This window comes from Mus pahari, chromosome 3 (genome assembly GCF_900095145.1).
Source record: "Mus pahari chromosome 3, PAHARI_EIJ_v1.1, whole genome shotgun sequence".
In the NCBI taxonomy this organism is placed as follows: Eukaryota; Metazoa; Chordata; class Mammalia; order Rodentia; family Muridae; genus Mus; species Mus pahari.
In genome coordinates this window covers 142,618,648-142,643,109 of record NC_034592.1, presented here as the reverse complement: position 1 = coordinate 142,643,109, position 24,462 = coordinate 142,618,648, and positions in this window count along the sequence as shown.

Below are 24,462 nucleotides of genomic sequence, written 5' to 3'. Positions count from 1 at the left end.
TTTCTTTCTTTCTTTCTTTCTTTCTTTCTTTCTTTCTTTCTTTCTTTCTTTCTTCCTTTCTTTCTTTCTTTCTTTCTTTCTTTCTTTCTTTCTTCCTTCCTTTCTTTCTTTCTTCCTTTCTTTCTTCCTTCCTTCCTTCCTTTCTCTCTTTCTTTCTTTCTTTCTTTCTTTCTTTCTTTCTTTCTTTCTTTCTTTCTGGATTCTTACATTAGCTGACATTCAGGAGTGATCAGTATGATTCTGCTTGTGTTAAGATACATTTGGAGATGAACTTGAACTCACCATGAGGCTGCGGTGTTCCTCTTTCCAACAAAGAATCCCCATCTTGGTCTCTAATTGCTCTCCCCTGGTTCCCTTTTCGGGGCCCACACAGTTCTTTCCATCAGTCAAGTCCAAACTCACACGTCCAGCCAGGTAGACGTGTTTCAGGTTAATTAGGGGCCTCAGTCAATTTAGTTCATGGGCTGTAATTACAAGCACCTAAGACCTGCAATTTCTGTTTTAATTAAAATAAACAGTGTGGAGGGGCTGACATCACATCAGGGCAACTGGTGTGCAAGGCTGGGTAATTACACTAAAACAGAGTTTCTTGCTGTGGTGTTGTCTATTGGGATCCATGGTGGAGTACTGGGCATGGCTATCCTGGCGAATGCTAATTACCTCGCTGCCAGTCACAGCTCTAACCAGACAGGTTGGTTAGTGGTGGTGATGACATTAGAACATGCTTCTTTCAAGTTAGAACTGAGCTATGACCCGTGGGGCATGGGTGTATTTACATACAAGATGTCCATTTAAATGTATTTAACTGTGACAAGCCTCTGTGCACAAACTCGATGATAGGAAACAATTCTTATTTTTAACTGATGGTTTTAGGGTTCCTTTTGGGGAGGGTGTTACCCATGCATAGGAAAATAATAGTTAATTTGGAAAAGGTAACACACAACCTGACTGGTCATCCTTAGAAATAACAGAATGTGGGGCTGGGGTGGAGCAGAGCCAAGGAAGTGGAGGAGGGAGGGGAAAGAAGCTGAGAGCGGAGTGGGAGGGTCAAGCGTGAGGAACGGGCACCATTGACACGTGACGAGTTGGCCAAGTGTTAAAACAACACACTTAACGCATAGCTTAAAACTGTTTGCTTTGCTTTGCTGTCAACAGCCCCCACACCTCAGCCTTGCAAATGGTCAGTTATTAGCAATCACCCACGTTCCATGATCAGTTTTTCTTGTATGTGGGTTGCTGTTCCAGGCGGGGTTTAATTCTATATTTGAGTTAGGCAGGTAGGATATCACACAGAAGCGAAACACTGAGCATCAAGAGCAGGAATCTAGATGTGGTTCCAGATTGTAGGTTTCCGGGACCTTTTAGACATCTGGAGCGAGGAGGGGGCTCACCATAGGACAGGAGAGATAGCCCATATTTGTTTAGGAAAATAAATCTTGCTATGTATGGTACTCAGCTGCTTGGAGCCTTCCATCAACTTCCCACTGTTTCTAGAATTAAAGCATATGCTCATTTAAATATTGTAATTGGCTGAAATAAAACTCCAGAGCTCTCTGTCCCTAATCCCTCAAATCTACTGTAAATATCACTTGTATTTCTCTTTCAGAAAGAGAGATAGTCTTTGAAGCCGTGGTTAAGAATTTTAAGATGGCAGACTATCCTGGATTAGCCGGGTCAGCGTTAAATACCATCACATGCCTTTGTGGAGGGATATGCTACCACACTGAGAGAAAGCAGGCAGAAAGGGAGAAGCCATGTGGCATGTAGGCAGAGGTTGGAGATATGCAACAGGGCAGGGGGATAGCACCCCCCCCCTTTCAAGTCCAAGGAAGCAAAGAAAGGCGCTTCTTCTAGGGCTCATGGAGGAGTGTGGCTCAGCTAAACGCCATGCTGTTGGCCTAGAGAAGCCGGCTATGGAATTTTGTCTCTCCACTCAAGAGAACTTAAGTTTCTGTAGTTTGAGAAACGAACACAGACAACTTCACTAGTTCTTCAGGACTGGCCTCTGTTCAGTGGATCTTTATCTCCCATCCAATATTTGGCATGCTTCTGGTCTCGTCTAGTCTATGGAAGTGCAGCCAGCCAGTGTCTAAACTGAACACACAGGGCAGCCATGGCTCCTTGAGCCGGGCTCAGCTGGTCTCCCAGGAAGTGCTCTCCTTGGCACTATTACAGGCTGGGACACTGCCCTCAGGCAGAGGTGCCCTGGCTAAGGCAGGGCAAAGCAGGTTTGGTCCCAGGTCTTACCTGTGACCTTGCCAGCTACCTTCTTGGACGGAATGAAATACAAAGGCTTTTCTGAGGAACGTAACTTACCTTCACTGCACATGTGCCGTGTGAGCTTGCATGTTTAACCTTTCTAAACTGCAGTTCCCTAGTCTATAAAGTGGGGCCCATAAAAGTGACGTTCAAAGGCCGTCTATGTTTTTGACATGTAATTTTACAGTTCTCCTTCTATGTTGGGAGCTAACGTCCTGCTGTCGTACCAGTGCATTTACTTAGGGAATTGAGAGGAATCAAATGAGACCCAAGCTAAGCCTTCCCTTTGCTTTCCCACACTGTCGGTCGGAGCGTTCCTTTTCTTGGGAGCTGAATCTGGCTCATTCACACATCTACATTTCTAAGAGGAATGCCTGATGGAGGCAGATTTGGACCTGTACTAGGCCACTGGGTAGGACTCAGGCTTAGGTACAACCCAAAGATTCCACGTATGTCATGACGGATGGACCCACCGCTGGGAGGTAGCCTCATCTTTGCAGAAAGTAGGGTTTCTCAGTAAGATAGCAAAGAGAGATATGATGGGTGAGCTCTGGATGCCTTACCTGGGACCACAGTGCCTACCTGGGCCTCCCAAGGGAGAAAGTCATCCCAAGTTTTACTAGACCTGTTCCTTTGCAAATGCATGCTCGCACATGTGCAAGTCTGCCTTGGTGTTCTCACATTTATACGCACGGAGACATACTATTACTTAATATTGCTATTGGTGCTGTGTTCATATTTGTATGTTCCCTTCTGTAATTGCATGGTTAGAAAAAAATAACTAAGAAACACCGGCTCAGGGATATGGAATTCCCTCCACAAAGCCACACAGCTTTCATGTGGCAAACTTAAGCCTCAAGTCCAAGACTGACATATCTCCACCGAATTAGGCTTTCTACACATGAACATGCATACACATGCACACACACATGTACCTATACATGAACTCATGTCACACATATGTAAACTCATGTACATATATAAACACACACACACACACACACACACACACACTTTACAAATGAGTTTAAGTAAGAATCACAGTGAGATTCCAGTTTCATTATGATCAGAGAAGTCAGTTAAAACCTATTTCTGCCACATTTTAATGATGTGATGTGGAGTAGCCACTTCCTTTATTAGTCTCCACTATCCTCATCTGTTCCTTGGAGAAAACGGAGCCTTATTTCATAGGTTTGTAGTGAGCAGCAAATGAGCTAAGGAATTAAGGCTCAGTGTACTTTTTGTCCACATAGTAGGTGCTCAATACGCCTTGTTCTTTTCCTAAAGAATGCCTTAGGTGCTGCTAAAAGCACCCACAATGTCTTCAGTTGTGAGTTTGCAGAGAAGTTGCTTCAAATGTGATTTAAGAGGAAAGGCAATAATCCACTCAATTTCTGGAAGAGCATCTAAGCCCAGGACAGGGGCCGCCCTGGCTCTGTAGTGTCCTCCCACTCTGCTCCTTGGTGATATTTTCTATGTCACCACTCCAACCCATTTGTCTGTGCCCAGATCACTTTCTTCCAATGGTGTCTGGGCAGGCTGGCACTCTTGGCACACTGTAGGGCATCCTTCCAGAGCCAGGGACAAAAAGGCTAGTCCTTGATTGTCTCATCCCAGAGAACAGCACAAGCTGCTACAAGTTCACTGAAGACAGTCGACAGCAGCACCCCAGACGCTCCTGTGGTTTGTCTGGCTGAACCTCTCTCCTGCCTGGGTTGGGCTGTCTGTTCTCTGGGACCGCCTCTGGACCAAGGATTTGCCAGGCTGAATATCTTGTTCCCCCAAGTCCACCTCATGTTCTACCCCTCCCACTCCAGATTCAAGCCCCACTGGCAAGTCCCTTTTACATGCCTGGCCAGGGAGAGATTTCTCATAACCCCACCTCATTGTGTCATTCTATAGATTAAGTGAGAGAATGCATGAAACATCCCCATTTTGGCACCTGATTGGTGCCCCGTAAATGTAGCAGTAATTATTGTCATTGTTATTACTGTTGTCGTCGTCATCATCATTATCATCATTATTGGTTCCCCAAGGCAGGCTGGGATTAGAACCAGTCACTTGCTGGGTTACATCAGGCAAGTAACATCTTTATGCCTCAGTTTCCTGTTCTGCCCACCACTGGTTACTCTATTTGAGGTCTCCTCCCTTCAGCTTCAAAGTCTCCAAAAAAACTTTTCCCAACATGTGTTGAACAACTGTCATACCCACCTCCACTGTGGGAAATAGACAAGTGAGCCTCGGTGTCTTCATCAGAAGAGGTAAGCATTTGGCCTTGGTGCAATTAAAATTTAAAAACCGATTGCCAAGCTTGGTGCCATGTCCACAGTACCACAGGTGGTCAAGCCCAGGGCTCTGAGATGTGCAGAGCCAGGGGCTGAAAGGAGAAAGCTTTGGGTCAAACATTGTGGGAGCAAAATGAACTCTTGGTTCTCTTGTGTCTTGGTCCACAAAACTCAGCCATTCAGAGCAGGGTTTTGCTTTCCTTGACCTTCTGGGTTTTACCCTTTGTCTTTTTATCAGCCATTCTTCATCAATCAATTTATGTATCTATTCTTAATTTTTGAATAGGATCTGTCTATACAGCTAAAGCTGTCCTTCAACTCTTGGTTCTTTTGCTGCCATCTCCAGAATGATGTGTACAACCATGCCTGGCTCCCTCATGTCATCTTATTATTATATTTTTTATAGTATATAAGTGTGTGTGTGTGTGTGTGTGTGTGTGTGTGTGTATTTATGCATCTCTCTCTAACTCTTTCTCTCTCTCTCATCTATTCATCATCCATCTTTTGGGGTGTGTGTGTGTGTGTGTGTGTGTGTTGAGACACTTGCATGCTGTGGTGTGTGAATGAAGGTCATATGATAACATGTGGTATTTGGTTCTCTCCTACCATATGGGTCGTAGGACGGAACTTAGATCATCAGGCTTGGCGGTATCTTTACACACTGAGCAATTTCTCCTGCCCTTAGTTTTTCTTTTAAAGGCTGTCAGTTTCCAAAGTTCCAGTCTTTAACATCTATTATTTTCCTGAAGGAGGGACTTCTGTTTGCAAAGCATATTTTTTTTTCTCTTTTTAAAAATGTTGACATTATAATTCAGTTACATCATTTCTCCCTTTTCCATCAATACTTCCTTCCCACTCTCCTTTAAATTCATGTCCTCTTTTTATTTTATTAATTATTATTACACACACACACACACATATACATACACACTATGCATATCTATTCCTAAATATAGAAATCTAGCCTGGTCATTCTGTATACTGTTTCCTCTATGTGTGTTTTTATGGCTGATTGTCTGGTACTGGACAACCTGGTGGTGCGTACTCCCTTGGGGAAGGCCACCTCCCTCATTCCCAGCCTGCACTGGTTGTTTATAGTTCTTTGTGTAGGATCGAGGCCTTGAGGGCTTCTCACCATTCCCTTTGGCACATTCCCTGGTGTCAGCCTTGTCCAGCTCATGGCAAAGCTTTTGCACTGCTCCATCTAGATCGCTGCTGGGCCAGTAACTGGAGAAACTTGCTTTTTCTCTTAGACTTTGGATCTAAGTATCTAACTACTGAGGCTTTGTCTTTGGATGTGCCAGAGGAAATTCCAGCTCCGTGTTCTCCACCCTGACTCATCATTTTCTGTCTTCCATGTCTCAGCTATAGCATCACCATCCACCAATCCACCAAGGTGTATCATCCTATGCTCCTATATTACATTCCCACCTTCCTTCCTGCCCTCCCTTCCTGTGTCCATCCATCCATCCCTCCATCCATCTGTTTGTCCTCCCTCCCTCTCAAGTATTTTCACCATTTACTCAGTGTCTGCTACATGTTAGTTATTGCATTAGTCTTCAGATCACTGGGCAGTTAAATTTTGTCATTATAATCCCCAAATGTCTAAGAACTGCACTACCCGGCTTCTTGGTTGCAAATGATCCAGTACTTACCTAGAAAAAAAAAAAAGACATTTAGCAAAATATATTGCATATGCCCCAGAATAAATGGATGAGATGGAGAAACTGGCCTGAGGCCAAGCTTCTAAGAACATCCTGAACTACCTGTGGTTCTGATTTCTTGGTGAAGCTGCTGTTCCTGAAGCTGCCCCTGAATATTGATGCCAGACACCAGCTCTATTGCAAAGCTTCGCTGAGACCTGTTTCACCATGGCAGCTCAGGGTTGTCAATATAACTCAGAAGCCATGCCCTCTTGCAGTTGGAAGCCTTGATAGCTTTCTACCCACCAAAACCAAACGAGATCCCAGAGAGGTAGTTTTTCCCATTAGGCCCTTCCCAGCTGCTCTGTCTGAGTCTGGAAAGGTGGACACAGCATGTTGGCGAGGGGACCTGGGGAACATTTGAGCTCTGATCTCTACAGCAGAGACTGGATGGAACTCAGTCTGCCATACTTCCCAGATTTCAAAATACTACTAACAAAGTGATGAACAGCTACAGGGCAAAGGATTGATTCATAGTTTAGATCCTAACATACATCTTTCATCATTAACTGTTCATCTCACCCTGTTCTGTGCCTAGGCCAATCCTCCTCCTGGCTGCTGGAGCATCTCCTCAAAAGCACACCACTGACATTAGCTGTCCAGTATCCATCCCAGCATCCACTGGTCCCAGGGCTTCATACATCTAACATGCCCTTAGTAATCCTCTATAGGTTTTTAGTTTCTTTAGATACACTACTATCTCCCCTTTCTAATTTTCAAGAAGAAATAAGAAAGAAACAGCCATTGGATGGTAATTTCCCAGTGACCTGTTGAGAAGGACGTGGTATCACTTTTCACGGACTTAACATCGAGTCTGAGCAGAGGTCAGGTAGAATCTATTGCTTGGAAGCACACACTGGGTATATCTTAGCTTGGGACAATTGAAGTGATGGGTTTGTAAGTATTTCTTTCAATGGACTAAAAAGCTCACCAGTAGGACTTGCATCGATGGGGTCCAGTGCTTTGCCTGTGACTCCTTTGAATGGTAATTTGTTCAGAAAGGCCTCCCATGTCTGAGACTTGGTGCTTGCCTCTAATTCCACCGCTCTCTGCCTCTCTTCCACTTCTTTCCTTTTTTTAAAGATTTATTTTAACTTTTAAATGATGTGTTTTCGTGTATATGTCTGCAAATGGCTATGCGCATGTGAGTCACAGAGGCCAGAAGGTGGTGTCAGAGCTTCCAGAGCTCGAGGCAGTCCACATGGGTGCTGGAGACCAACTTGAGTCCTCTGTAAGAACAGCAAGCATTCTCCTCTTGTGGCCAAGGCACCTCTCCAACCCCTCTCTTCTACTTAGTTTCCAGACACAGTCCTTGGCCCCACCCTCCACTCTGCCTCACTCCCTTAGGCTGATGTAGTTGGCCTTGACAGAACCAGGAGGACAGCCAGCCAGGAAGAACAAACAGGTGAGGACAGGGATTAGGGTAGAGCTCCTCGCCCAGTGAGCATGGGCCACCCATCCTCTGCAGAACACGGTAAATCATTGTCTCAGGACCAAAGTCATGATTACAGGGTGTGAGCTCACGCTCTGGAATTGCAGAGTCAGAGGACAGACATTTCCCAAGAAAACCTCTCCTATGGATCAAAAGCAGAGAATTAGAAGTTGTCCTGTGCAAACTTTTCATCATGATGGGAGTTACTACTCTCTGGTCGACAGGGGTAGGGACAGCTCCTAATCAAGCCAGGCTCTCCAGACTTCTCCCCAACTAGCTCTACCCAATCTTTGAACCACAATGAAGAGTACAGAAACCTTAGTTCTGTCCTCGATGGAGGGGGCTTTATATGGTACCCGGGGGTACGTGTGCTCTACAATGTTCATATAGTCTATCCTTCAGTTTGTGTGCACTCTTTCCCCACAATGTGTGAGCTTCTTCCTCTAACCAAGCTTCTGCCTCAGTGTCCCTGTCTATCTCTTTGATGGCCTGAGACTGGGTTGAAATTTTCCCTATCTAGCAGGGAGTCCCAGCACTTCCTGAACCCATGGCTGTGCTATCTTTCAAGTTAGAGGCATCTGGCATGCCAGATCCTCTGGCACTTTCAAGTGAGATTTAAGTATCACCTCTGCCAATAGCAGTCTGAGAAACCTTATCAACACTAGCTACTTATTAAGTGAGAACTGCCAGAGTGCACACAGAGGGTTTCCTTTGTGCCCTGGAGGCAGATGTGCATCTGTGGGGGTTACCTGAGTTTGAATCTGGGATTGTTTACCAGTGGTAGAACTTTGGCCACATTATTCCACATACTCCCTTGAGCCTTTTTTTTTTTCCTCTCTGAAATCCATGTTAGTGGACATCTATCCGTGGGCTGCTGAGAGGATCAGATGAGATGATATGGACAAAAGGCTCAGCACAGTTTCCTGAACATAGTGATAGCAGTCCAACTGATAGCTTTTATTATTTGTTTTATAAAGCAGCCCCTTGATTAACAGTTAAAGTTTAAGTGTTAGGGGTAGCTATATTCAGTGTTAGCAGACCAACCTAATGACTACACCCCCACTAACCAATTAACTACCACTATCAACATCGAAATACTTTACCTCCAGTAGCTTCTGGTGTGGCTTCATAACCCACACCATCTATATCTCTCATTTCTGGCCTCAGGGAGTTACTGGTCTGCTAACTATTACTCTAGACTAAATCTATTCTCTTTATGGCATGAATGAATATTTTGTTTCTTTTTCTTGTGGATTATGGTTTGTACCAGGGCTTATATCTATTGACCAGTTGGTAAAGATTTCAGTTGTTTTCAGTTTTAAGAGTGCTGGGAGATTGCTGTAAGCATTCACACATCTCTCTGGAAGGGCATCTTTCATTCTTCTCAGATAATTATCTAGAAGTGAGATTTTCTGTATCAAATTTCTCTATATATGTTGGTATATACTGTTTATATTTTTATATGTAAGTTCCATGGAGAATACTTAAGTTTATAGGAAACCACCAGACTATTTCTCAGAGTGATTACAGTATTTTATACTCTACAAGCAACTCGTGTGTGCTTAAAATCGTCTCCTGTCTCTGGTAATACCTGTATTTTAATTTTACCACCCTAGCTGGCAAACCATGCTATTTCATTTTGTTTCTAACTTGAACTCCCAATGAATAATAATATGTCATATACCTATGAACCATTAGTGTATCTTCTTTTGAGAATGTTTTTCATTAAAAAAAAAAAGTCAAACTGTTTCTTTACCACTGAATCGTAAGAGTTCTTTAATATCATGGGTACAAGCCCTACTTCAGACATAGGTGTTTATGAATGTTTTTCTAGGATGTCTCCTGTATTTAAAAAACAATATTTCATTTACTATTTGTATATTTACAGTATGTGTATCATTATGTATGTGTGTGTATGCACGTGCACACATGTGTGTGTGCGTGCACATGGATGCGTGTGTGGAGTATGGTCATGCGTGTGCCATGATATTAATGTGAAGACCAGAGGCTAACTTCTTTTTAAAATTTTTTATTAGATATTTTCATTTACATTTCAAATGCTCTCCTGAAAGTCCCCTATACCCTTCCCCCACCCTGCTCTCCTACCTACCCACTCCCACTTCTTGGCCCTGGCATTCCCCTGTACTGGGGCATATAAAGTTTGCAAGACCAAGGGTCCTCTCTTCCCAATGATGGCTGACTAAGCCATCTTCTGCTACATATGCAGCTAGAGACACAAGCTCTGTGGGTACTGGTTAGTTCATATTGTTGTTCCACCTATAGGGTTGTAGACCCCTTCAGCTCCTTGGGTACTTTCTCTAGCTCCTCCATTGGGGGCCCTGTGTTCCATCCAATAGCTGACTGTGAGCATCTACTTTTGTATTTGCCAGGCACTGGCATAGCCTCACAAGAGACAGCTGTATCAGGATAGAGGCTAACTTCTAAGAGTCAGCTTTCTCCTTGAATTTGGGTCAGCAAGCTGATGTAGAAAGTGGTTTTTTTTTTTTTTTGTTGAATCTTGTCTTTGATCCTATAGGGAATTTTTTTTTCTTTTTTCTTTTTTCTTTTTTCTTTCTTTTTCATTTTCCTTTTTTTTAGTGGTAATGGTCACTTTCAAAGAGAGTGCATCTTTAGTTTTGAAGACATCTAAGATATGATTTTATGAAATGGATAATGTTTAAGCATGGTGTAAGAATGTCTACTATAGTATCATAAAGATCAGTCTTATGAATCTATAGCTTCATCTTTTAAAGTTAGACATTTCTTGTATTAATATTTTTAGGGTGACATATATACATATCTTGCTCTTTATTATTGTGGATGGTGTTGTTGTTGTGTGATTGGTGTGTTGAATAAGCTTGTGCCTGTTCAGTAGTTGGTAAGGACTTGCTCTATGTCCAGTTTGGGGTTCCTACGGTGTGGTTCTGAGCATTCATATGTATCTTTGGATGGGTAGCTTTCACAATTCCTTGGAACTGTAACAAAAGTTGAAATTCTCCTTCTATGTATTTGCTCTTTGCCTACGTCATCCAAGCACCCTACTGTTATGTATAGAAACGACCATCCTTGGCATATCTGTCTAAAACCAGGTGCTCATATACAAGTGAGTATATTTCTTGCTCTATTTCTCTTAGCATTGATCTAGACAGCTACCCTGTACTAGCATGATGCCAGCTGATCCTCTGTAACTTCAAGTCCAGAAATCAGGAAATGTAAGTTCCCAAGGCACTCTTCTATGGTAAAATGATGTGGCATATTCTAGGTCTTTTGAATCTTTACATATCTTTATATACATTTTAGAATTAGATTGTCAATTTTTTGTAAAAACACATCTGGATTTTGATTGGGATTGCATTGAAACTACAAGTCAATTAGCAGTAAATTCTATTTCTTTCTTATACCATCCATTGACCACATTTTCTTAATTTTTCATCTAAACATTTCATAGTTTGGAATATCTTCTTTATAGGAAATGAGATAGTGTGTGTGTGGGGAGGTAATGTAGCTCAGCCCTGGGATGCTTGGTCAGCAAGGGAAGAGGCCTTGGGTTTCTGTCCCCAACACTGAAAACAAGAATGAACAAAACCCCAAAAAACCGAAGAGCAGCACTGGCAAGATGGCTCACTGGTAAAGGTTTCTGCCACCAAACTGATGACCCCAGGACCCATGTGGTTGAAGGAGAGAATTGACTCCTGCATGTTGTCCTCTGACCTCCAGCCATGTGCTGCAGCCAGCATACAGCCTATCACCCAGATGAAAAAGCAAGCAAGCAAGCAAGCAAGCAAGCAAGCAAGCAAGCAAGCAAGCAAGCAAGCAAGCAAGCAAGCAAGCAAACTAAGTAACTAACTAAGTAACTAACTAAGTAACTAACTAAGTAACTAACTAAGTAACTAACTAACTAACTATCTAAGTGTTCTTTAAGAGAGAAAGCAAGCAAATTAACTAATTAATTAAACATTTTTAAGGAGAGAGAGAGAGAGAGAGAGAGAGAGAGAGAGAGAGAGAGAGAGAGAAAGCTGTAGTGAGATTTTCAGTTTCCATTTCCAGTAGCATATTGTTAGAGTATGGTGTGGAGAAGCACGGTTGATTTCTACACTTTAATTTCATGTCAGTTCTGTCCACAGTTTGGCAGATTCTGTAGGATCTTCCATTTCTTCATCGATGACATGGGGACAATGTGAGGGCACCTAAATCAGAGGGTACTGTGATGACAAAATAAGTAGACATCTAAAAGGCTTATCCTGGTTCCTGGTATGTATTAAGTGAACTCAGCAAATAACCATTGCCGTCTTTACTGTAGGCAAAAGTCATTGATGTTGGAAGAGTGGATGGGATTTGTCTCCACAGAGAGTAACCAGAGAGGTGAAGGATGGGACTTCTAAGAAGAGGGAGGGCATGCATCGTGTCTTGAGTTGAGTGTGGATTGTGCCGGTGTGTCCATCTTGTGAGAAACAGGGAGTTGTGCACTTGTGATATCTGCTTGTTACTGTTCTAATTTTCACAACAATAAAAAGCATGCCACAAAAGGATTAAGTCAACATTCATTGAAAGTGCCACCTTACTGGTTCTGGTACATTCTGCATGTGGACCACTCCATTTAATTCTGTGAACTAGCTGCTACGATCTCCCCCATCTTATAGAAGATTACGTTGTCACTCCAAGAGAGAGAGCCACTGTCTGAGTTCACAGAGTAAGAGGTGTGATGGAGGCTGTCCCTTTCATTCTTGTGCCCTTAGTCAACTTTGCACAGTTTGGGGTTTGACTGGGAAGCTTGTGAAATTCTCATGTTCAGGTCCCCAATGCATGTTGAGGAATTTCATCTTCCCAAGGTTGGGATGGGGCTAGCCTGGAAAGAATCAGCTTGTTTGTGAGTGGAAGGGGCTCAGAGAAGGGCCAGAGAGGTCGTGAGAAGGCTCAGCTGGGCCAGCTATTTCCTCACTGCCATCCTCCTTGCTCAGAGTGGAGCACACCCCACACAAACATTGTATAATTACCCAGTCCGGCCTCGTGAGCAGGGCATGGATGTGGAGACGTTTATTTTTCATTAAAAGATCCTGATGAGCTCGTAGGAGGTGGAGCTCGGGAGGCTGGGGGAGTAGCCTCACAAAACTGCTGACTGCATCAGCCTTACCAGCCCCCAAAACATGTCTTCAGTAACCTCTGCCACACATCTGAGTCTCGCTGACTTCATCTAAAACTGATATTCTCACCAACCTTACCAGGGCTCTAGGGATGACTGCCTGAGACAGTAGGAAAAGGGAGTGACTGCGAGCAGGAGGCCTGGCTGTAAATCCCTAGACACTTCAGATTCAGAGCTTCATACCCATGCTCTGGTCCCTGATTCATGATATGGAAAGTAAGCATGTATTTACTACCCTTTAGGTCTGTTCTTTGAGGCCAGATTTGTTTAAGCTCAAGAACAGTGAGAACTCGAAGAACGATGTGCTGTTCATTGAAACAGTTTGCCTTTCTCTTATCATATGTCTACAAGACACACATCCCTTAGCACAAGGTCTCACGTTTCCTAATGCTGTGACCCTTTAATAAAGTTCCTCACATTGTGGTGACCCCCAGCCATAAAATTATTTTGTTACTATTTCCTAACTATAATTTTGCTACTATTTATGAATCATAAAGTAAATATCTGATGTGGAACCCCAAAGGGGTCTAGCCTTCCTGGCTTCCCATCCCCCTGGGTTGAGAACCACTGACTTAGGAAGTGTCACTGGGGTCTCAAGAGCAACACTTCCTCCTAGAAGTTTCCCCTTCACAGATGTACAAACCCATACCACATCTTCACGTCCTTATAATATGCTAGGAAGCAGAGCTTAGTGATGCTTGGGAGGGAGCTTTTCTCTCTGAAGTGGTAGTTGTTAGGTCTCTTCCCCTCTCCTCCTCCCCGTCATCTGGTCTCTGTGAGATGAAGTCAGAATTGTGCTAGAAGCTACACAGGGTGAAGAACAGGGAGAAGGGTTTCTGCTGGCAGCTGGGACCTTTCTATCACTTCCTTGTATCATGAAAGCCAGGGCAGCTCTGAGTGTCTGGGCTTGTGTTTTCAAGGGACACGTTGACCTGGCAGATCTGATGAAGCTATATCTCTAAGCTTATAATTGTGAGAACAGAGTGCCAGGTCTCTACCTCTAACTTCCTGATCTTTTTCTAGGTAACACAGGTAGAAGTTGGCTGGGTTTACACGTAGACCTCCTTCTGGTTCTTGTGCAGGGGACTGAACGAAGGTCCTTATGTGTGCCAGGAAAACACACCATCACTAAACTACATCCCTCTCCCTGTCATGTTCTTCTTAATGTTCCTATTAGGGAAGGGAGCCTTGAGTACTCCCAAGCAGAGAGTGAAGCTATCAGACTTAAGTATCACAAAGATAATTCTCTGGCATCTATAAAGGGGAAGATCGGAAGCAAGGTAAGACCCTAGGCAGGGATTATAGGAATAGGGACATCAGTGACATGATGACATGGGCAGGAATGTTAGGAACATGGATGTCAGGGAGGGAACAGTGAAGATGATTCCCCATGGCCAATTATTTTCAGGGGATGGAATCCTAAAAGGCTAGTCTCTAGGGAGAAAATATGTATAAGATCATTCTGGATTCCATAGTCACAGTCATTGGATAACCCCAAAGAACTTCTCAGGACAAACACAGGTCCTATTAGCCCTCAGTGAATATGGTGGAACTAGTCTGTGAATCCTAGAAACAGTGATGGCATCAGTCTTTTCTCTACCATCTCATGGTTTTCCACGATCCTGTCTCATCTCAGGAACTTCTGAATGAGCCGGATCAGGGCAGCCTCATTATCTTAATAAATTTCTGCTTGAGGTGTCCAGTTGCATTGGCAGGGAGATTATGAAAATGTTCTGAAAACTTAAGATATCTTAATCAAATCCAGAAATTATGCTCATGCCAATGTAGCCTACTGGTTAGACTTTGTACAATGTTTTTTTTTCAATCTGTTTGGTTTCAGTTTCTCTGTTTGAAACTGTGGAAGGCAGAAATGAATCTAAGGCTTTTATACCTTATACTTTGATCTCCAAGCTCTGAGCCTCTGTATTCTTCCCCATTCACTGAGATGGACTTGAATGGATGGCCTTTATGACAAGTGTCTTGGTGATGTTCTACTGTAGGTGTATGACACATTCTTGAAGTCAGTTTTCTGCCCACCCAATGGCTGGGTTCATTTTTGTTAACTCAAGAGGGCCTCCCATGTTGGGCTCCAGGGAAATGTGATATTTTTCAAATTCAATGAGAATGAATGCTGTGCTTTTAGTCATTGTTGAAGGGGGAAAAAAAGGGAATCAGGGTGTGGGTGAATAGTTGACTATGAAAACTTGGCGAAGGAACTGGGTGTGGTTTCCAGTTCTTGGAAGATAGACCATCCCTGGGTGTCTCTTGCTTTTCATTCTGTAACTATTCATTGAGTTTTAGTTTCCTAGATTTTCTGCCTCCTTCCACAATCTTAGTGTGCTACATGGCCCTGTCTAGGGCAAACTAAACTCCTGACTTTTAAAGTGCTCCCCATCTTCTGGGAACTCCTAAATTCTTCAGTTCTTTCAGCTTAGCACGTCCCAGCTTGATCTGATCTTCTTTCTTGCAAAACTTGCTGCTCCTTCCAAGTTCCTGGATTCAGGAATGACAGCATTATCTACCCAGTCACCATGGTCAGGAGCTGGGAATTATTCTGGGCTCCTCCCTGACCCCAACCCTTACCTACTTCAACCACAGCATCCTATATAGCCTCAAAGCATGCCTAGCATCAACCATATTTTTCCCACTAACTCTTTATTTAAATTTCATGTCTAGTTTTCTTTATCTTCTACTGGACTATTAAAAATAACATCCCCTTATCTGTTTCTCATCTATCAATCTCCTCTTCCAGTTTGAATTTCTCTCTGGTGTGTGTGTGTGTGTGTGTGTGTGTGTGTGTGTGTGTGTATGCATGCACGCATACATGAGTACAGGTCAGCAGAGACCAATGGTGTTGGATCCCCTAAAGCTGGAGTCACAGGGATTATGAACCCCTCAATGTGGTTTCTTAGAATCAAACGTGGGTTCTCTGCAAGAATCTGCAAGTATGTATACCAACACATACTCTCACCTGCTGTGTAATCTCTCCAGTCCCTACCAGTGACTAAAACAGACCCTGAATCCAGACATGAAGGTATTTCCTGAGATTGAGTATCTTATAAAGTTCAAATTCTCCGGCTTACTGCTCAGCTTATGAAATCTATCATTGCTTTTGTGCATAGGCTTTTATTCTGGCCTTCCATGAATATGGAATTTTTCTTTTTTGGTCATAGGATATGATGTGATGTTTCTTGAATGTGCCTTCTTTAGTGCCTTCCTCTCATTCTCCCTGTGGCTTGGTTTGTCCAAATCCTTAATACTTTCCTGCTTGACTCAGATGACCCATGAGCCCCATTGACTTTACCCTTCTGCCCTTCCTTTGTGCAGGCCTGGCTGCTGGCACTGAGTGACCACTTCATTACTGGTTCCTCATTGGAGCATTAGACGTCCTCCAGTATCCTTCAGCAATGGCTAAGGCTGTTACCAGGGCTGTTAAGTTGACCAATGGGCCCTATACATGAATATTCTTGTCTTTGGTGTTTATGTTATTCATGCTTCTTGATTGATCTAAGCCGTACATATAAGGGGCTAACATTCTTGTATGAGTGGAGCCCCTCCTTGCTATTATCATGATACCCTGAAGCAAAAGTTGAAAATATGGTCAAAAGTGAAAGAAATTAGAATTGTACCAATTATGGCAGAAATGGTTCTAGGCATGACTGGAAGATGGACTTTACTGCATGTAGTTTATACTGTCTTAAGTGATAGTTTGATAGAAAGTGATAGAAAAATAATCATCATTTACAGTTTTGAACTCATTTTTTTTTTTTGGCAAGGCTTGTATTTGTGGCGCTTATCTAGGATGCTCAGAGGGAACCACTGAGTGACTGGGGGCCAGCATTCATAGACGACAGGTGACCCAGCTCCACAAGAATGATGCACGAGAATTAAAAAAGCTGTCAGGGAACTGGATAGGCAGGGAGATGCACTCTTCCCAAATGAGCAGACTCCAAAATACCTCAATATGAGAATTGGCCCACAGGACTAAAGAGACTGAGGTGGCTGCTGTCTGCAAGCTGGAGGCCTGCAGAAAGCCTGGTATAAACCTAGAGACCCAAGTTAGGTCTGAGGACCAGGGGGCTGATAGTGTAAATCCCAGTTTAAGCACAAGAGGAATCTGACAGCCATGGGAATCGAGTAGGCACGGTGAATTTTTGTTTCCTTGGTCTTTTTTCTCTATTCACTCCCTCCAAAGGGTTGGGTGATAGCCACACCCAGTGGGAAAACCACCTAGGAATCCCACAGAATGGTTCCTGGACATGATGAGAGGAAATGGTGCCAGGATACTGGGAAGGTACTTTGTGTGTACTGACTGGACAGTGAGCTCGTATGGTCTTACTGCTTCTTGATCCACTGATGAATTACTCCCCCTCACATGGGCTCAAGGGCTTTGTACTGCATTTTAAAAATTAAGTTGATGATTTAACAGGATTCCATCAACACGATCTTCTCAGGTTCCTATATATTCTAGGACCAAGTCTTCTCTCTAGCACACATTTATAGCTCTTCTGCAGTGCTTCTTACATCTCCAAAGACGGTATTGCTCAGGCTATAGAGAGCATACTGCATCTTGGACTACATACAAAAAGTCCTTCCAAATATTTGTCTGTCTGTCTTTTTCATTTTTTGTTTCTATTTTAAAAGAATATGAAAAAAACAGAGTTCAAAAAAAGACAAATCTCTATGTTCTACAAAGGAAAAAAAATGCATAAATGAAATGAAATGAAATGAAAACATTCCCCCAAATTGCTGCTACAGTGTTACAGCTCTATGACAGTAGGGTTACCCTAGTTCCAGAGATGAAGCTCATACTGTTGGTAAAAAATGCATAAATGAAATGAAATGAAATGAAAACATTCCCCCAAATTGCTGCTACAGTGTTACAGCTCTATGACAGTAGGGTTACCCTAGTTCCAGAGATGAAGCTCATACTGTTGGTGAGAGATTAGATAAGACTCAAGGTCCTGTGAGTTTAGCCCCCACATCCGTGCTCCTTACATTGTATAATCTCGACGTGAATGAGTCAGAAGTCAGTGTAACTCTGCAGCATCTCCAATGAGCATGTGTTCAACAAGCAAGCGTTAAGAACATGTGTACATTTAAACACTTGGGGATTTGATCCGTGCTAAAGAAGAACTGTGTGTGAGAGACTAACCTCATAAAGAGAGGTGGCTTTTGAAAAAAAAAACGCTGAAAATAAAACTGAGGGTATGCATGCATGTATGTTTGTGCATGTATATGAGTGTATTTGTATAAGTGTGTTTACATGTGTGTGGGGGAGGGTGCACAGGCTTGAGTGTGCATGTGGAATCCAGAGGTATTGTTCTTCAGGAACTGTCTACTTGTTTTGTTGAGACAGGATCTCTCATTGGCCTGGGACTCTCCTAGCAGACTAGGCTTGCTGGGCAGCGAGTCCCAGGTGTCTCTCTCTGTCTCTGCCTCCCCAGTGCCAGGATTATAAGTGTGTCTACTACCATTGTTCTACCACTAGCTGCCCTTCTTGAGTTCTGGGGATCAAACTCAGGGGCTCATGCTTGTACAGCAAACCCTTCACTGACAGAATCATCTCTCTAGGCCCCCAAATGAGGGCTTTATTGTGCTATTTGGAGATAAACGGTGGGGGAGTTTAGAGACTCCTCAGTAGATGGCTTCATGGTATAAAGTTGACAGTTATTGTAGAGAACACCAAGTTGCCCAATTCATCAAGGGGGAAGGCCTTTAATCTGGAAAGATCGAAACAGAAGATGGGTGCAGTAGAAAGGCAGAAGGCACGCCCCAATGATCTTAATTAATTCAAGTCCTTACCCTACATGAGTTATAGCCCAGGGTCCTGAAGGGACTTGTACAAGTCTTTGCAGAATCTGTCAGTTTTATTTGAAACTAGACTGGGAGGGAGATGGTGGACGCCAAAGACCTGGGGTTAGGCTCATCTTATCTTGATTTTCAAACCAGGGGTTCTAGAAATTATGGGCTCCAGGCCAGTCTCTGGCAACGAAGTAGAAATAGTTGTTTGAATGATGTAGGGTCACAAGCATCTAGAATGATGGGATTAGTTTAGAAGCATGATAGGTGTATTAAGGATGAGTAAGTAAAAAAAAAAAAATCCTCACTCTTTAAAAAAATAACCCCTTAGAATAGTGCATGGGAATTTGGCAGTAGATCGAATCTCCCTACCATTTTTGCTAATTTGCAGGGCGGGGGGAACAGCACGAATTCTCTCCTTTATATCTTTTGGAAAACTATGTGTCCTTTTTCCACTACAAAACTGAAAATAGTACACTTTTCCTGCATCTCTTGCATTGGCAGGCATTCCAGGCACAGACAATCAAAGGCTTGAGGTGGGTTTCACATATTGCAAAGGAGTTGCAATCATGACTTGAGGTGAGTTCACACATGGCAATGGAGTACAGATCATGGGTGAAGAAGCACCTTTACTGAGTTTCTGAGGGTGGTGGCAATTCCGATATTCCAAAGTCTTGTATTCATGACTGTCAAGCTGGAACAAACAGAAGAATTGTCTGTGAAAGATACTCACAACCTGAAACGTGTGAAGATGTCACATTGGGACACACAGCCGAGGAGAACGACTGTGGCACAATTAGGCTGCTTAGCCAGTTGTCTTTATGCTGGGTGGGACTGGACAAACCTGCGTTTCAGTAAGCAGATAAGGGAAGCAGGACACAGAAATGATGGGGGGGGGCGGAATATGACGGCAGAATCAAGGTTTAAGAGAAGTTACATTACTTATTTTGAGGATGGAAAATGTGCCACGAGCTGAGGAATGTGCATGGCGTCTAATAGTCGGATAAAGCTAGGAGACACATTCTCCACGAGCTCCTCCAGAAGGAGCCTGGCACTGCTGACACCTTTGTTTTAGCTCTGTGAAATCTGTGCTGAGAGTGAGAGTTATAGCCAGAGTGTAGACCAAGTGTCCAGCATGTTCCAGGACCTGGATTCAACCCTCATCATTGGTAAGGTTTGAAAAATAGTGTCCTGAATAATATGAACTCAACAGTATTTTTTGTTTCATTTGGGTTTGGTTTGGCATCTTTCATCTTATTGATCTTTTGCTTGTTTGTCTGAATTTTAGTTCTTTGAGTTTCTGGAATTTTTTTTTTTGTCTTATTTCTTTTGTTCTTTTGAGAGGGGGAGAAAGGGAACATAAAGTTGGCTGGGGACTAAAGAAGGAGGTGGGAAGGATCTGGGAGAAATTGGAAGAGGAGGAAAAACATGATCAAAATATATTGCATGATTTTTTTTCAATAAAAAAGAAAAAATATTTATTGAATGCTTGACTGCAAAATAATGCATTTATATCTTTAAAGCTACTAAGCCTGTTATAGTAACAATAGGAAATGGATACATGGTCCGTGTGCTTAGTGGGATATTTCAATCATTACATGGATTAATAGTTTTCAAACCACACTAGGGAGGGACCTGAGAGGCCAGTCGGGTATCTCAGCAGTCACCAAAAAGAGAAAGCAGAATTCTCTCACATCACCATTAGAACAATAAGACTTTGATCCATCTATGATGCAAGATCTGAAGAAAAATATCTAAAAGGCATTGATGCTATCATAAACAAAGTTATTAAACATTACAATAGGAAATAATATCTATTGAATATTTATATGTGCCAGACATTATGCCTGGCAGTTTATTTAGTCACTCTAATAGCATCAAGTAGGAAAACTGCGACTAAGAAAATTTAAGCAGTCCAGCCAATCACACAGCAGAGATGATATTTTTACTTAGGCTGTTGGTCCTAGAGCCTGTACTCTTAGACCAGGGCATCATAAAGAACTAGGGTTAAGAAGCAAACATATTTTGAGAATTTGAAGACATTTGGGAAGGAGGCAAAACCCTATATTTAGATTCAAACTCCAAATTGTATAAAAGTATAAATATTTTCAGGGAATTGATCAGATTATTTATTGGCTTGTTGCAATGAGGTATTTCCACTGAGCAGAAGATTGCCATGTGTTGGGCGTGTTACAAAGCTAAGGTTCTAGGGCCCTGGGACAAGGAAGTTCTTCATTTGACAGAATGGATGCTTTGTGATTGGAACAGTTGAGAGAAGACCCAGCTTTGGTGCAGAGAGCTTGATTTAAGACTCCTTGAGGATATAAATTATTCTTTTCAACATATTCATATGCATGTGTATACACCTTTAAATGTATGCATATGAGTAAGGGCATCTCCCTGGTCTGAAGCCCACCAATTAAGCTAGGTTAGTTAATCAGCAAAATCAAGGGCTCCTTCCGTCCTCACCTCCCCAAAGCTGGGATTACAAGCACACATCTCTGCATCTGCATTTTTATTTTGATTCTAAGTGTCGAGTTCAGGTCCTCATGCTTGTGAGGCAAGCAGTTTACCAGCTGAACCGTCTCTCACTCCTAGATGTACATACACATCTAAGACTAAGGATCATTGAACCCAACATCAACTGCTTCCAAGCATTAGTGGTTAACTTTGAGCAACCAATACTAACTTTCCTGGAATCACTTGGCAGAGGAACACTTTGACTGAAAGGTTTAGTTTCCTTTTGGGAGTGATTTAGTTTTATGCCAGAGGAAATGGGATCCATAGCAACCATATAAGCAACAGTCTTGTAAGAACAGGTTTTTGAATATTTCAAAGGAGACTGCATTGGAGCAGGGCTAGCCTTTGTAGAAAGATCCAAGCACAAGGGATATTGATAGGTTGGAGTGGCAGAGAGAGGCAAAAAACTGGAGTGGGAGAAGAGGTTGGAATCCAGGACTACACCCAGTTGAGGGCTGGGAGGGTGGGACAGTCCATAAGGGGAGGTGCTGGTGCATGCAGGCTGTAGGAACATCAGGGCACAAGAAGGTCCCCGGGGAAGCACATCTGGGGAGGAGCTCTGTGGGAAGTGGGTCATACTCTTGGATGACTCCACAGGTGGCTTAGTCAGAAGTGGGTCAGGAGCTGGAGGTCAGATATCAAGACAGGTGGAGCCTTGTAATCCCTACCCACCTGTGACTTAGAAACCAGATGAAGACAGATGCAAGCTGGGTAATGGTATGAGCATGGTCCCTGAAAAGGTTATGGGCTTTTAAGTGTGCTAGGGATAGGAGAGATGCAAAGAATGGGAGGAGTGGAGAAGAAGGAGAGAAAGAGAAGAGGGAAAGATGAAACCTATTTATGAATTCCAACAGGAGATCTAACACTGCTACCATCCAATTCTAGCTACGTGATGATTCCATATTCACCAGATGCAAGTGGGAAAGGTCAATTCTGGGAGATTATCTCTCTTCCCAGTAAGGTTTCCTAAGTCTCTGTCACCAACCACTGCCCAACCTATTTATTCTATCTTCTTAGTACTATAGTTCTTTTCCACAGAGGAGGTTGTCTGAGCCCCATTTTATTATCTGGACAATGAGGTAAATAGAAATGATTATTGGTTTGCAGACAGACAGTGCACATGAAGTCCTTGGTTTAAACTAAGCACTTAATAGAAATTCTTACCAAAGGAGGCGATGCTAAGCCAAACAACGGTGAGTCAGATACTTCTGTGGTACCAGAAAGTACTGGACAGTCCTAATAAAGCCTGGCCAGATTTTGTGGGGAAAAGGGGATGGAGAAGAGAGAGGAATATACAACAGGATGAATGGAAAAGTGCAGGGAATTAGTTAATAGGGGACAGGATGACCATTTGGGATATGACAATCCAGAGGGTACACAATAGCCCAAGCCCATGTCCCTTAGATGTATATACTCATGATTTTACTCAGTCTCTGAGTTCTACCCACAAGCTGCCTAAAAGTGCTGGGTTCAGGAAAGTGTAATTCCGTATGTATATTTATGCATACTGGAATCCCTGGTGAAATGAATTCTGTTTCTAGTTGTTTTTATTTTTGCACAGTGTGACTTTCTATGGTTTGCTTCCTTTTACTTTCTTTAGATACAAAATAATCAGGTGGACCCCTCCACTCTCCAATTATACCAATTGTAAATTGTCATCTTTTTCATGTCTTATTGCATTGGTTGGATGCTATGTTTTGAGTGCCCTTGAATCTCTCAACACTGACTTCTGTTCTTTCTTAGCTCCAAATTGAATTACCTTTAGAAACTTTTCCTGATTTAGCACCCTTGCCCCATTCTGTTTCTTATGACACTCTCAGGGTGCAGATCTCATCTGTTTGGTATGACATAGCAGATGCCTGTCCAGATGTAGTTAACCATATGACCAGTAGGACTAAAACTTCAGACAGCTTGAAAACTGGTTGTGATGGTGCAGAGGAAGTTGGAATTAGAGGTAAACCTTTGGACACTAAACTGAAAAGATTTGGTCGAGGCAAGATACTGCTAAGTAGGTTGATTTCCAGTGACCAATGCTGGTAAGAGCTAATCTCAACTCAATACACATTATTTTCATGTTATTGTGTTAAACCACTTAAAGACAAGCAGGCAGCTTGTGAGAAAGCTTGAAAGCATTCATTTATCACAACCAGAGGAGGTTTTGCTACTGTCCCAAAGAGAATAGGGGTCAGAGTTTGTACTAATATCTTATAATGCATAGGATGGCCAAGAGAATTTTTTTTCTGGACAGAAATATCAATAGTATTGAGGTTGAGAAACTGGGTTAAACTGTGTGTATTCTCTCATTTGCTTGCCAAGCCAATCCTATCAAGCAGGTGTTACTACAACTAAACCCATTTTATAGGCAGAAAAGTGAGGGTTAGACAATATATATATATTACAGTTTTCTCAAGATTACCAGGCTAGAAGATGACAGAATGCAATTTTGAGTCCAAGTTTTGTCAACTCTAAAGCCAATGCACTTGATTGGTTTATTGGAGGCTGAAAAGTCAGCTGAGCCCAGGATAAAGAACATGGCTTAGGAACTGCATCTCAGGGAAATCTGAGGGTCTCAGGGCTCCTAGTACCCCAGTGTCTACTAAATCCTGCTACCATAGCAAGTGAACAGTAAGCTTAGGTCCTACTCACTTGGGGCAGGGTCTCTGGGTGTCATTGTATTGAATTGGGGCTGGTCATGACAGTCACCCTCAAATGAGCTGAGCTGGGAAAGCAGGGCTCTGTTCCAGTGACTTTAGCATCATGCCCCCCCCCCCCCCGTTTTGCCCTTTGAAGGGAGGAGCAGACTGGTGCCTCAATAACGAGTGAATGAGTAAATCAGCGGGATGAATGAATACATGCTTCTTTTGTGAGACTAAACCTTGGAATACAGTATAAGAGCCTAGCATGGGTCAGAGGGGCGGCAGGGCTGGGCCGATAGGTGATGCATTGAAGAGGTAAGATGGAGCCAGTCCTCAGGAGGGGCTGGTGGGCTCTGGCTGGAGCTCTGCAGCTCAGAAAAACAAGCCTCAGAGGCTGCAGGGTATGGTCAGGCTTCGAGCACCTTGGGAGCTGAACTGACTTTTGGGAAGCATCATTGGAAGGCCTTAGCAGCTGGTCTCTAAACTCAGTTGCCTCTAGCCCCAGGTGCTTTCTGTACCTAGGAAGTCTATAAATTACTCCTGTTCCCCTCCAGACCAATAGCACAACACATTTACCTTCTCCCTTTGGGAATCTTAGATAATTTTCTAAATTTCTTAGAAGAGAGAGAGAGAGAGAGAGAGAGAGAGAGAGAGAGAGAGAGAGAGAGAGAGAGGGAGGAGGGGA